The 11,002-nt window shown below is 44.9% G+C and overlaps 1 pseudogene; it reads left to right on the top strand.

Moving 5' to 3' along the window:
* The first annotated feature begins 6,747 nt into the window (after positions 1-6,747).
* On the top strand, positions 6,748-7,793 carry LOC110304885 (annotated as a pseudogene).
* Positions 7,794-11,002: the final 3,209 nt, after the last annotated feature.

Raw genomic sequence — 11,002 nt, 5'->3', positions numbered from 1 at the left:
GTAAACGAGGAAAATACCTAATAAAAAAAGAAAGAAAGAAACCATTTGGGGTAGCCTGCTAAAATATTTAAGTGTTTAATTACAAATCATTTCTCTAAAAAAAATATTTAAGTGTTTAATTACAAATCATTTCTCTAAAAAAAAAATAATAAAAAATAAAAAGGGGGTCAAGATGATCTCAGTTGTAACGTGGGTACCTAAGGAGATGTGGGGGTGAGGGAGATCACAGAGACATGGCCAAGAGGAGAACCATGTGGCCTTAGTTAAAGTTCAGATGAGTTAGACTGTAGGCAAGGATATCTTATCAACAGCCCTAGTTTTCCCAGACATCTGAGGGAAAGAACATCTCTGTGTATAGGAAACTGTATGTGAAAGTCTCTACTTAAGGTCTGGACAAAGGAGAAATGAGTCAGCCCATCCTCACTCAAGGAGCACAGACTACAGTCAGATATGTGAAGGGGCCAACTTGAAGCATCATAATAGGACCATCATTTCTATCCCATCTCTGAAATGAGACAAAGCAGGTTCCCTACTAGAAAGAGCAATGTCCCTTGGGAAATCTTCATGCTTAGAATCTAGGGGAGGGGTACCCTGCTTTCTTCTTTCACAGGATTGGTATCCTAGAGCATGCTTCAGACTCTCTATCAGGAACTCATGCCCCATTATCAGCTGCTAAGACCTAGAAATCACCTCCCTTCCCTTGCCCATCCATCTTTTAAGCTAGACTCTTCTCTCAGCTGGAGAGATACTGGGAAGAGGAACACTTCTGGACCAGTAGGGGGAGAAGAAGGCCGGGGCTTAGTCAGAAGTAGATGCCAGGGTTGTGGTGGCTGGCAGCACTCAGAAGACAAGCAGTAAAAACAAGGAAAAGGAGGAAGGTGAGTGAGGGAAGGAGGGAGGAATGGGGCAACAATCAAAAGAAACAAAGAAACCCCCGATGCAGGGGCAGAGATGGCAGACACACTCCTTGTTGTAGGCAGGCCTCAGAAAAAGCCTAGCCTCCAGTATAGCAGGAGAGGTCTGGGGAAACATGCCCAGACAATAAGAGTGACCACTGTCCTGCCTATTCCATGAAGAAACTCTTCCATTCACCTTACTCTTCTCCGGGATACAAACCCATGGAGTCTCTGGGGACTAGAGATGGCTTCTAGGGCTGCACAGGACCTGTGGCTACTGAGGTGGTTGACAAAGAAACTTGTACCAGTGAGTGAGCTAGCCTTCTCCATTCTGCTCCCCATAAAGGATTCCAATGACAGCAGCATCCACCCCGATCTCCTGTATGTCCCCCCTCCTTACAGAGCAGGGCTGGGGGGGGCAGGGGCAGGACTGAGATGCTGGGTGTGTGCCTTTGATAATGGAAAAGTAAGCTTAGTGACAAATGTTTTCAAACATAGACAAACGTAAAGAGTACAAATGCTTCCTCATCCTGTTCCCTAGCTTGGCCAGATTCATTTCAACCACTCTCATTCATCCATCCTCACTATTATAGCATTTTAAGTCTAGGATGTCTGCTGACTCCTCCAGAAACATTTCACTAAGAATCTCTCTGAAACTAAAACGAGGCTTTGTCTTCCATAAACAGCATCTAACACTACCACATCTTGGAGGGTAAGAAGGTTAATGAACGTAGGTTCTACTTTAGAAGTCTGAAGCTTGAACTTCTAGCTAGGTCGACTGATCTGCTTTCCAGAACCAGGGAAAGGAGGGGAACCCAAAAGTGCATCCTCCCATTTGGGCATAAAAGAAGCGTCGGGGTCTGCTCAAAGTTTCTGTTTAGAGCAACTAGTTGGGCCTTCAGACCTTACCTTCAGACCTTACCCACTTCTGCCACTTGCAGAAGGAAGCCACCACTGCACCCTTAACTCTGAAGGAGGCTAACAGCAGGGTTGTCACTGAGGAGGAACTAGGATCCAGGAGGGGAGCATGAGCCAAAACCGAGACCAAGAGTAAGGCTTTGTGTTGAGAAGAGTGAGGGTGTCACTGAGAATCAACATCCTCCTATGACTAATGTCACTCATAGACACACACACACACACAAACTTAAAGTACCTCCTCCATTGGGTTTTTAGGGTACTGGCTGCCATTATGATAACATAAGCCATTTTATAACTTGGTGCCTGCCCAAGAGAAACAAGTGCACATGTCCATACAAAGACCTGTAAACAAGTGGCCTAGAAGCTAAGGCTTTAATGGTTAAAATCTAGAAACAAGACTGGAGAGATGATACAGAGGACCTGGGTTCAATTCCCAGCACCCCACATGGCAGGTCAAAACTGTAAATCACACCTCCGCACAGACATGCATGCTGGCAAAACACCAATACACATGAAATATAAATAAGTGAATTATTTTTTAATTCTAGAAATAACCCAAAACCCACTAACAGATAAATATAAAACCACATTATGGTGATGTGCATATGGCAGAATACTACATTAAAATTAAAATTAGCAATTAAAAAATAAGCCACTGAGGGTTCGAGGGTGGGAGTGTGGACTGGGAAGCAAGTGTGATTGGGGTGTAACTCCCAAATAATTAATTTTAAGAAGTGTTGGGAAGAAAAAAAACTAAACTACTGAAAAATGGCATAAACGGACTAGGGAGACAGCTCAGTGGCTAAGAGCCCTGGCTGCTCTGCCAGAGGACACGGATTCAATTCCCAGCACCCAGATGGCAGTTTATAACTGTCTATATAATTCAAGTTCCAAGAGAGCTAACACCCTCTCATAGTCAAGCATGCAGACAAAACACCAAGGCACATGAAATAAAAATAAATCATTTTTAAAAGCGTAACAATTTTGAAAAGGTAATATTAATAATATTAATATTAGGTAAGATGCTAGAAGAGATATGATTGTTCACCCTGTGATTCCAGTTATACAAAATCCTATTCGTAGAATTCTCTGGAGAGGGGTAGCTCTCAGAGTACTGTGTGAGATCCTGGGAGTGAATCGTTATAAGCATCCGACCTCCTCTGTCGCTTCTATGTCCCTCACACTGCTGGCCTTTGGTACAGACTCTCTCCTTCCAATTGGCTTAGCAGAAGCCATTATCAGATAAAGCTACCTAGCTAGCCTCCAGAGCTATATAACAATGCTATATAAAAATATAATAAAGCTGTTAAAAAAAAAAACCACAGAAAGGTGGCTACCTTTCCTGGACATTTTAAAACAGGAAACTTGCCATCTCTGAGGCAGCCTATCACATTTCTGTCCAGCTTGGACTCCGAGTGTTTTGCAGTGGGGTATGCCCTCCTTCTGTGGGAGTGATTGGGACTACACATACAATGATATCCCAGTGCCAGCTCATGTTACAGTCCGATTGCCCAGCATTAACGCTGTGTACAATGATGACTCACATATAAGACTCAGCACCACCAAGAAGAGCCTAATTATGCTAGAAGATTTTGTCCTCCCATCAGCTGAGCATATTGCCCAGATGCCTGAGACTCACAGTGGCTTTCCCATGGTGACTCAGTCTGTTCTCTGTTGTTATCACAGAATTCCTGAGGCTGGGCACCTTAGTTCTGGAGGGTAGCTGGGTAGCTTTATTTGTTGATGGCTTCTGCTAGGCCGGTTACAACACTGCGGAGGGAGTGTGAAGATGAAAGTGACAGAGAGGCTTAAATGCTTTTAGCAGTTCATTCTTGGGAACAAATCTACTTTTTAAAGATCTAGCCCTCTCTGAAGGAATGAGCATTAATCTCTCCTGAATATGGTTGTCCTCTAGAATTATCTGTTACCCCAACCAAAGGGGAAAAATTAGCCCCAGTGATGAAGACACATGGCAGGGAGACCTTAGGGTAGGGAGACCTTAGGGCAGGGAGCCAATGCATGTGCTCAGAGCACTGAATCACACCAAGGATCCCACTTACAGAGGAGGCTCACTGCTGTTCCCAGGAGGGCCTGTCTAGGGGATTCTATGGCTACATTTCATGTTAATTTGTCTACTTCTGTTTTCTCTGTCTTTGTGTTATTGTTTCTGTTGTTTGAAACCAGGTCTAGTGTAGCCCAGGCTGATCATGAATGCACTGGGTAGCTGAAGATGATCCTGACCTTCTGGTCTTTCTGCCTCCATTTCCCAGTCGTGAACTGAGCAGTCACTGGGGGAGTAAGTGGAGGTTTCAGATGACCTTCTCTAGACAAAAGTAATGATGGAGTGACGAGGTAGGGGTGGTGGGAAGGAGACATGCATAGTACCAAGGGTCATTTCCCACAATCATGAGAAGTCCATAGGGAAGAAGATTTATAGTTCCTGTGACTGTGCTGTGGTGGGCTCTACAGTGGAGGGGATCCATTGGGAGCTATTTTTAGGTTAGCCCCAGGCAGGCAGGAGCCTGGAGGAGGATAATGGGAAAAAGGGACTGAGAAGACAAGAGCATGACACAGCTGGAGAGACACTGATGGGAAGAGGCAGTCAGAAGCCTTGATGCTAGGGTGTTATTCAGAAGTCAATGGGAAGAGGCATTGATGCTAGGATGTTATTCAGAAGTCCAGCCCTGTCCCTAGTTGCCTAGCAACTGTTGTTGAGCAAGTGGTTGCTGGACAATATAGGGCCATCTAGACAGTAGGATAAGGACCTTAAAGTGTGTGGGCTCTGATCAGAACATCACATGGTATTGTTACTCCTGACAACGGCCATTAGGTCTGTTACTTGTATTTTTCTCACCTCCTAATTGTCTTTGTCACACACAAAAATAGCATGACAATGACACACAAGACCTGGAAAATTGAGAATGAAGACACCATGTGATCTTTCCATCAAACAAGATGAAAATTACCATCTTCACTCTTTCCATCCCAGGCTTCCTCTATAGCAATGCATTTCATATTTTCTTATCATTTTAATACATGTGATCATGTATTAAATATTTTTATTCTGATTTAGATAACCACAAAAATCTGTTAGACTTCACCAGGATATTCCTCTCTGGTAACCCCATCAGCCCACATCCAGCACCCTACAAACACCCTGCCACTGAACTACATGCCCCCAGTCTCAAATGCAGCCTCATTTTATTAACTAGGCTCCTCTCATTCTGAAAATGAATTTGCTTCCAATTTCTTGCCCTGATCAAGAGCACTGAAATACATATCCTTCTGCAAAGAGCCTGCCTTGGGGTCAACCCCAGAGACAAGACAATTGCATCTAAAGACACAAATAATCTATGACTGCCATTCTTCAGCAAACTGCAACCATGGTGTCAGTTTTCTCAGGACTAACAAAGTCGTTGATCTTCCTACACTGGCTATTGTACTGTTACCTCTTCATTTGTTGCCTAGGGAACAGATCGTCTGAATAGCACCATAGCCAGCACCAACCCTGCATTCTAGGATCTAGCCATGATTCTCTGATTTATTATATTATCAAAATAATTCTGCTAATGAGTTCAAAATCTACTGGCTCTTTTTACCAGTTCACAGACTACAACACATTTCTTCGTTCACCCATTTTGAAAGTGTGTTTGTGATAAAAGGTAGAACTGTACTTCCAGCCTGATATGGCCACTCACATCTGTAATATGAGCATGCACCAGGCTGAAGCAAGAGGATCGTCCATGTATTAGATGGCACTCTGGGCTACATAGTGAGTTCCAGGAGAGTTGACTCTGGCTGGAGAGATGGCTTAGTGGTTAAGAACATGTGTCACTCTGCCAAAGAACTGAGCTTGGTTCCCAGCACCCACATTGAGCACCTCAAGCCTGTAACTCCAGATCCAGGGGACCCAGCTCCCTCATCTGGACTCACTGGGCACCCCCACATGTGTAGCACTTCCACACTGACACCACACATACATTAAAATAATAAGAATAAAGATGCTGACTTCTGATATTCACAGACACCTGCTTGCATGTGTGCATATGTGTGTGTGTGCATAAGTAAAATAAAACCGTTTTTATTTTAATTAGAAGAAGATGGAGAGATGTCTCACCAGTTAAGAGCACTCTCTGCTCTTCCTTAGCACCCAAATGTGTCTCATAAACATCCCTAACTCAGCTATGAGGAATCTGACACCCTCTTCTGGCCTCTGCAGGCTACACACACAGAGTACACAGACATAGGTGGAGGCAAAACACCCACACACATAAAATTTTAAAAAGGATTTTTAAGAAGGAAAACATAAAAGATTATACCACAATTGAGCGTTAAGCACATTCCTGTTACTAGAAAGTTGCCTGGAGCCTGTTTACAGCTAACATTTTTATTTCTCCCAGAGCCACAGGCAACAAATCTCTTTTCTACCTCTATAAATTTGTCTTTTCTGAACATTTCACATCTATTCTATCACCTGGCTTTTCCTTTTTGCTTAGCATGCTGTTTAGACCTACCCTAGTTCAACAGGTATCAGTAGCTCACTCTTTTCCATTGTTGGGTAGTATTCCAATTGTATAGATGAACCTCATCAATTCACCATTTGATGGTCATTTGAATTGTTCTCAATTCTGGCTATTACCAATAGTGTTGGTGTAGATGTTTAAACATTAGTCTCCATATAGAGCTGTCATTTTTCTTAGGTAGAATCTAGGAGAAGAATTACTGGATCCTATCTTTTTTATTCCTATTTTTCTCTTTGAAATAGATTTCTTTTACAATATATTCTGCTATGGTTTCCCCTCTCCAAACTCTTCCAAAATCACCACCACCACCCCTCCCATCTAAATCCACACTTTCCCTGTTTTTAGTTAGCAAACAACAGGCATCTGAAGAATAATAATACGGCTCTCTGCTCCTCCCTGTTCCAGAGACAGCCGCATCTTCTTGTGCAGTGCCAGCCTCGTCCCGTAGACAAAATGGTGAAGGTCGGTGTGAACGGATTTGGCCGTATTGGGTGCCTGGTCACCAGGGCTGCCTTCTCTCAACATAGCAAAGTGGAGATTGTTGCCATCAATGACCCTTTCATTGACCTCAACTATGGTCTACATGTTCCAGTATGACTCCACCCACGGCAAATTCAATGGCACAGTCAAGGCCGAGAATGGGAAGCTTGTCATCAATGGGAAGCCCATCACCATCTTCCAGGAGCGAGACCCTGCTAACATCAAATGGGGTGAGGCCGGTGCTGAGTATGTCGTGGAGTCTACTGGTGTCTTCACCACCATGGAGAAGGCCGGGGCCCACTTGAAGGGTGGAGCCAAAAGGGTCATCATCTCCGCCCCTTCTGCTGATGCCCCCATGTTTGTGATGGGTGTGAACCACGAGAAATATGACAACTCACTCAAGATTGTCAGCAATGCATCCTGCACCACCAACTGCTTAGCCCCNCTGGCCAANGTCATCCATGACAACTTTGNCATTGTGGAAGGGCTCATGACCACNGTCCATGNCATCACTGCCACCCAGAAGNCTGTGGATGGCCCCTCTGGAAAGCTGTGGCGTGATGGTCGTGGGGCTGCCCAGAACATCATCCCTGCATCCACTGGTGCTGCCAAGGCTGTGGGCAAGGTCATCCCAGAGCTGAACGGGAAGCTCACTGGCATGGCCTTCCGTGTTCCTACCCCCAATGTGTCCGTCGTGGATCTGACGTGCCATCAGGAGAAACCTGCTAAGTATGATAACATCAAGAAAGTAGTGAAGCAGGCATCTGAGTGCCCACTGAAGGGCATCTTGGGCTACACTGAGGACCAGGTTGTCTTCTGCAACTTCAACAGCAACTCCCACTCTTCCACCTTCAATGCCGGGGCTGGCATTGCTCTCAATGACAACTTTGTCAAGCTCATTTCCTGGTATGACAATGAATACGGCTACAGCAACAGGGTGGTGGACCTCATGGCCTACATGGCCTCCAAGGAGTAAGAAACCCTGGACCACCCACCCCAGCAAGGACACTGAGAGCAAGAGAGAGGCCCTCGGTTGCTGAGGAGTCCCTTTCCCAACTCAGCCCCCAACACTGAGCATCTCCCTCACAATTTCCATCCCAGACCCCCATAATAACAGGAGGGGCCTAGGGAACCCTCCCTACTCTCTTGAATACCATCAATAAAGTTCGCTGCACCCACAAAAAAAAGAATAATAATACAATACAACAAAAATGAGCAACCCAGAATAGGACAGACATGCTCATACACACAGAAATCATAAAAACACAAACTGGAAGTCATGATATATATACAAAGAACCTGTAATGGGGGAGGGTCACAGAGAAGTCTTGACAAAATATTATGAGACAAAAAACTTCCAAAGATGCTTTGAGCACTTGTTTTGGTTGACCATCTACTGCTGGGTATGGGGTCTGCCCTTAAGAGTGGTTTGTTTCAGAGCTGAAGAGATGGCTCAGTGGTTAAGAGCACTGGCTGTGTGCTTCCAGAGGACCTGAGTTCAATTCTCAGCACCTGCATGGCATATTACACCTGTCTGTAACTCCAATTCCAGGGTTTCTGACACGATTCCACAGACATGCAGGCAAGCAAATGAACATGAAATGGAAATAACTTTAAAAAAAATAAAAGAGTGGTTTGTTGACTCAGTGAGACTCACTAGGAGAAAACTAATTTTTCATTTGTGAGTAGTAATCAATGGTAGGTAGAGTCTGGGTTAGGGATGGGGGGGTGCCCACTTCTCCCCCGTCCCAGTGCTGGGACTCCATCTGGCACAGACCCAGGCCAGCCTGTGCATGCTGTCACAGTCTCTGTGAATGCATATGTGTGTGTGGGTCCTGTTGTATTTAGAGGGCCGTGTTTCCTTGGTAACCTCCATCCTCTCTGACTCTTGCAATCTTTCCATCTACTCTTCTACCAGGTTCCCTGAGCCCTGAGGGGAGACTGCTGGAGATATCCCTATTAAGACAGAGTGTTAGAGGTCTCTCACTCTCGGCACATGGTGTAGTTCTGGGTCTCATCTACTGAAGGAGGAAGCATCTAATGATGGCTGGGCAAGGTACTGGTCTGATTCCTCGGCCATTGTGGCCAGCCTGTTTCCAGGGAGTACCTCCTGGCTTTTGGCAGCTAGGACAAAAGGTTGAATGGTGGAGGAAGGGTGTAGAAGATCTGTGGTCCTCTGGGAGTGGGAGAGACAATAGAAAGCTGCAGCAGGTGACCTGCCACACAGCTGGGGCTAAGATTCATGTCCTATCTCTCTTTTTTTTTAACTTTCAAAAACAATTTTTATGCATATGGATGTTTTTCCTGCATGTATGTCTCTGTGCTGTGTGCATGCCTGGTGCCCATGTGGGTCAGAAGAGGGTGTTGGATTTCCTGAAACTGTGCAGTCCCATGCAGGCCACCATGCTCTAACTCTGTGCCGTCTCTCCAGCCCCCTGGGTTATATCTAAGGTAGAAGCTTAACTTTTTTTTTTTTTGAAACTGTCAGACTATTTTCTAGAGACCCTCCACCCTTTTATCCAACATCACAGCTGAGGTTCTCTTTGTCCTAGGGGATGCTCTTATCTGCAGCTGCTATATTCTGAACATGTAGCCTCTTGCTGACAACAGCCAGTCACTCATTCGACCTATCGCTCACTCAACAAACATCAGTATGATACCAGACCTAGTGGGATTCACTCCTGCTGCAAGGAGTCCTGAATGCTTTGAGATGGAGACACAACACTCTGGTCACATCAACACCTCCATCCTGGGTTCTGTTGGATGAATTAGAATGACTTGGGGAGCAGGAGTCGATTCTATTGATACTGACAGGCTTGCCAATGGATTCCTCCAACTCCAGGGCCCAGTGAATCATGTGATTGCACTCCCCAAATCCTACAAGGGACTGACAACCAGCCTTGGAATCTCAGGCACAACAGGGGTGCCAGGAGATAGTGGTACTCAACAAGTACTGAAGGTACCAAAGAGTCTGACTGGGAAGAAAAGTGAGAAATGGGCTCCTTTTTATTCCTATTTTTTTCTTTGGAGTAATTTTTTTCTTTCAGAAATTGATTTTTTTTTCCTGAAAGGACACTTTTTTTCAACACTTTAAAAAATACTCAGTGTGTACACGTATGTTTAATGTATAATATGTGAGCGCACGCCCATCGCAGAGCATAGGATAAGTTCAGGGGATAATTTGTAGACATCAGTTCTCTCCTCCTATCATTTGACTCTCAGGCATCAAATTCAGGCTCTCGGGCTTGGAGGCAAGCGCTTTTAACCTACTGAGCCACCTTGCTGCTCCCTGAGATTGGTTTCGAATCACGTGTGAGATGCACCAAAGACTGGGAGCAGATGAGGATTGTGAAAATAGGCGAGATAGATAGCAGTGAGAGGAGAGAGGCAGAGGGAGGGAAAGAGAAGCCTGCCTGTGTTACTTCCGGACCCTGGGCTGGTGAGAGTTTTGTTGTGATGTTCTGGGGGGGGGGGGGGGTTTTTTTTTTTTTTTTTGTTTGGTTTGGTTTGGTTTTTTTTTTTTTTTTTTTTTTTGAGGCAGGGTTTCTNTGTGTAGCCCTGGCTGTCCTGGAACTCACTNTGTAGACCAGGCTGGCCTCGAACTCAGAAATCCGCCTGCCTCTGCCTCCCGAGTGCTGGGATTAAAGGCATGTGCCACCACGCCCCGCATGATGTTGTTTTTGTTAGTTTTGTTTGGTTTTGTCTTTTGAGTCAGAGCTTCATTAGACATCCAGGCTGGATGGAAACTACTGATCTTCTACCTCAGTCTCCTAAGCTCGTACACAGCTAAGTTTCCTGTGTCCGGGGTTTTTTTTGTTTTTTTTGTTTTTTGGTTTTTTTTTTCCTACAAGACTGTGTTAGTTTTTTCATGCTTTACACAAACATACATGCTGGAGCCAGAAAGGGATCAGGAGTTAGTGAGGGAAAGACAATAATACATCGAGTAAGTGGCTAACAGTTTGTCAGTTGGCCTTTCTTCGCTGGTTTTCATGTACGAGGCTTTCAGACAGCAAGGCAATGTCCTTCGGTTATAAAACTGCGCATTTGTGCGCCATCTCATTAAATGTGTTTGTGTGCCCATCAAATTTTAAGATCTCATATTATTCATGTCTTTTAAAAGAAAGAAAACCCTGGGGAAGCTCCGCACACAGCTTGGAGCTTTGCCCCCTGCATTTCTGCTTCCAG

This window comes from Mus caroli, chromosome 11, assembly GCF_900094665.2.
Source record: "Mus caroli chromosome 11, CAROLI_EIJ_v1.1, whole genome shotgun sequence".
Taxonomy (NCBI): Eukaryota; Metazoa; Chordata; class Mammalia; order Rodentia; family Muridae; genus Mus; species Mus caroli.
This window is presented reverse-complemented; position numbering and strand designations above follow the sequence as displayed.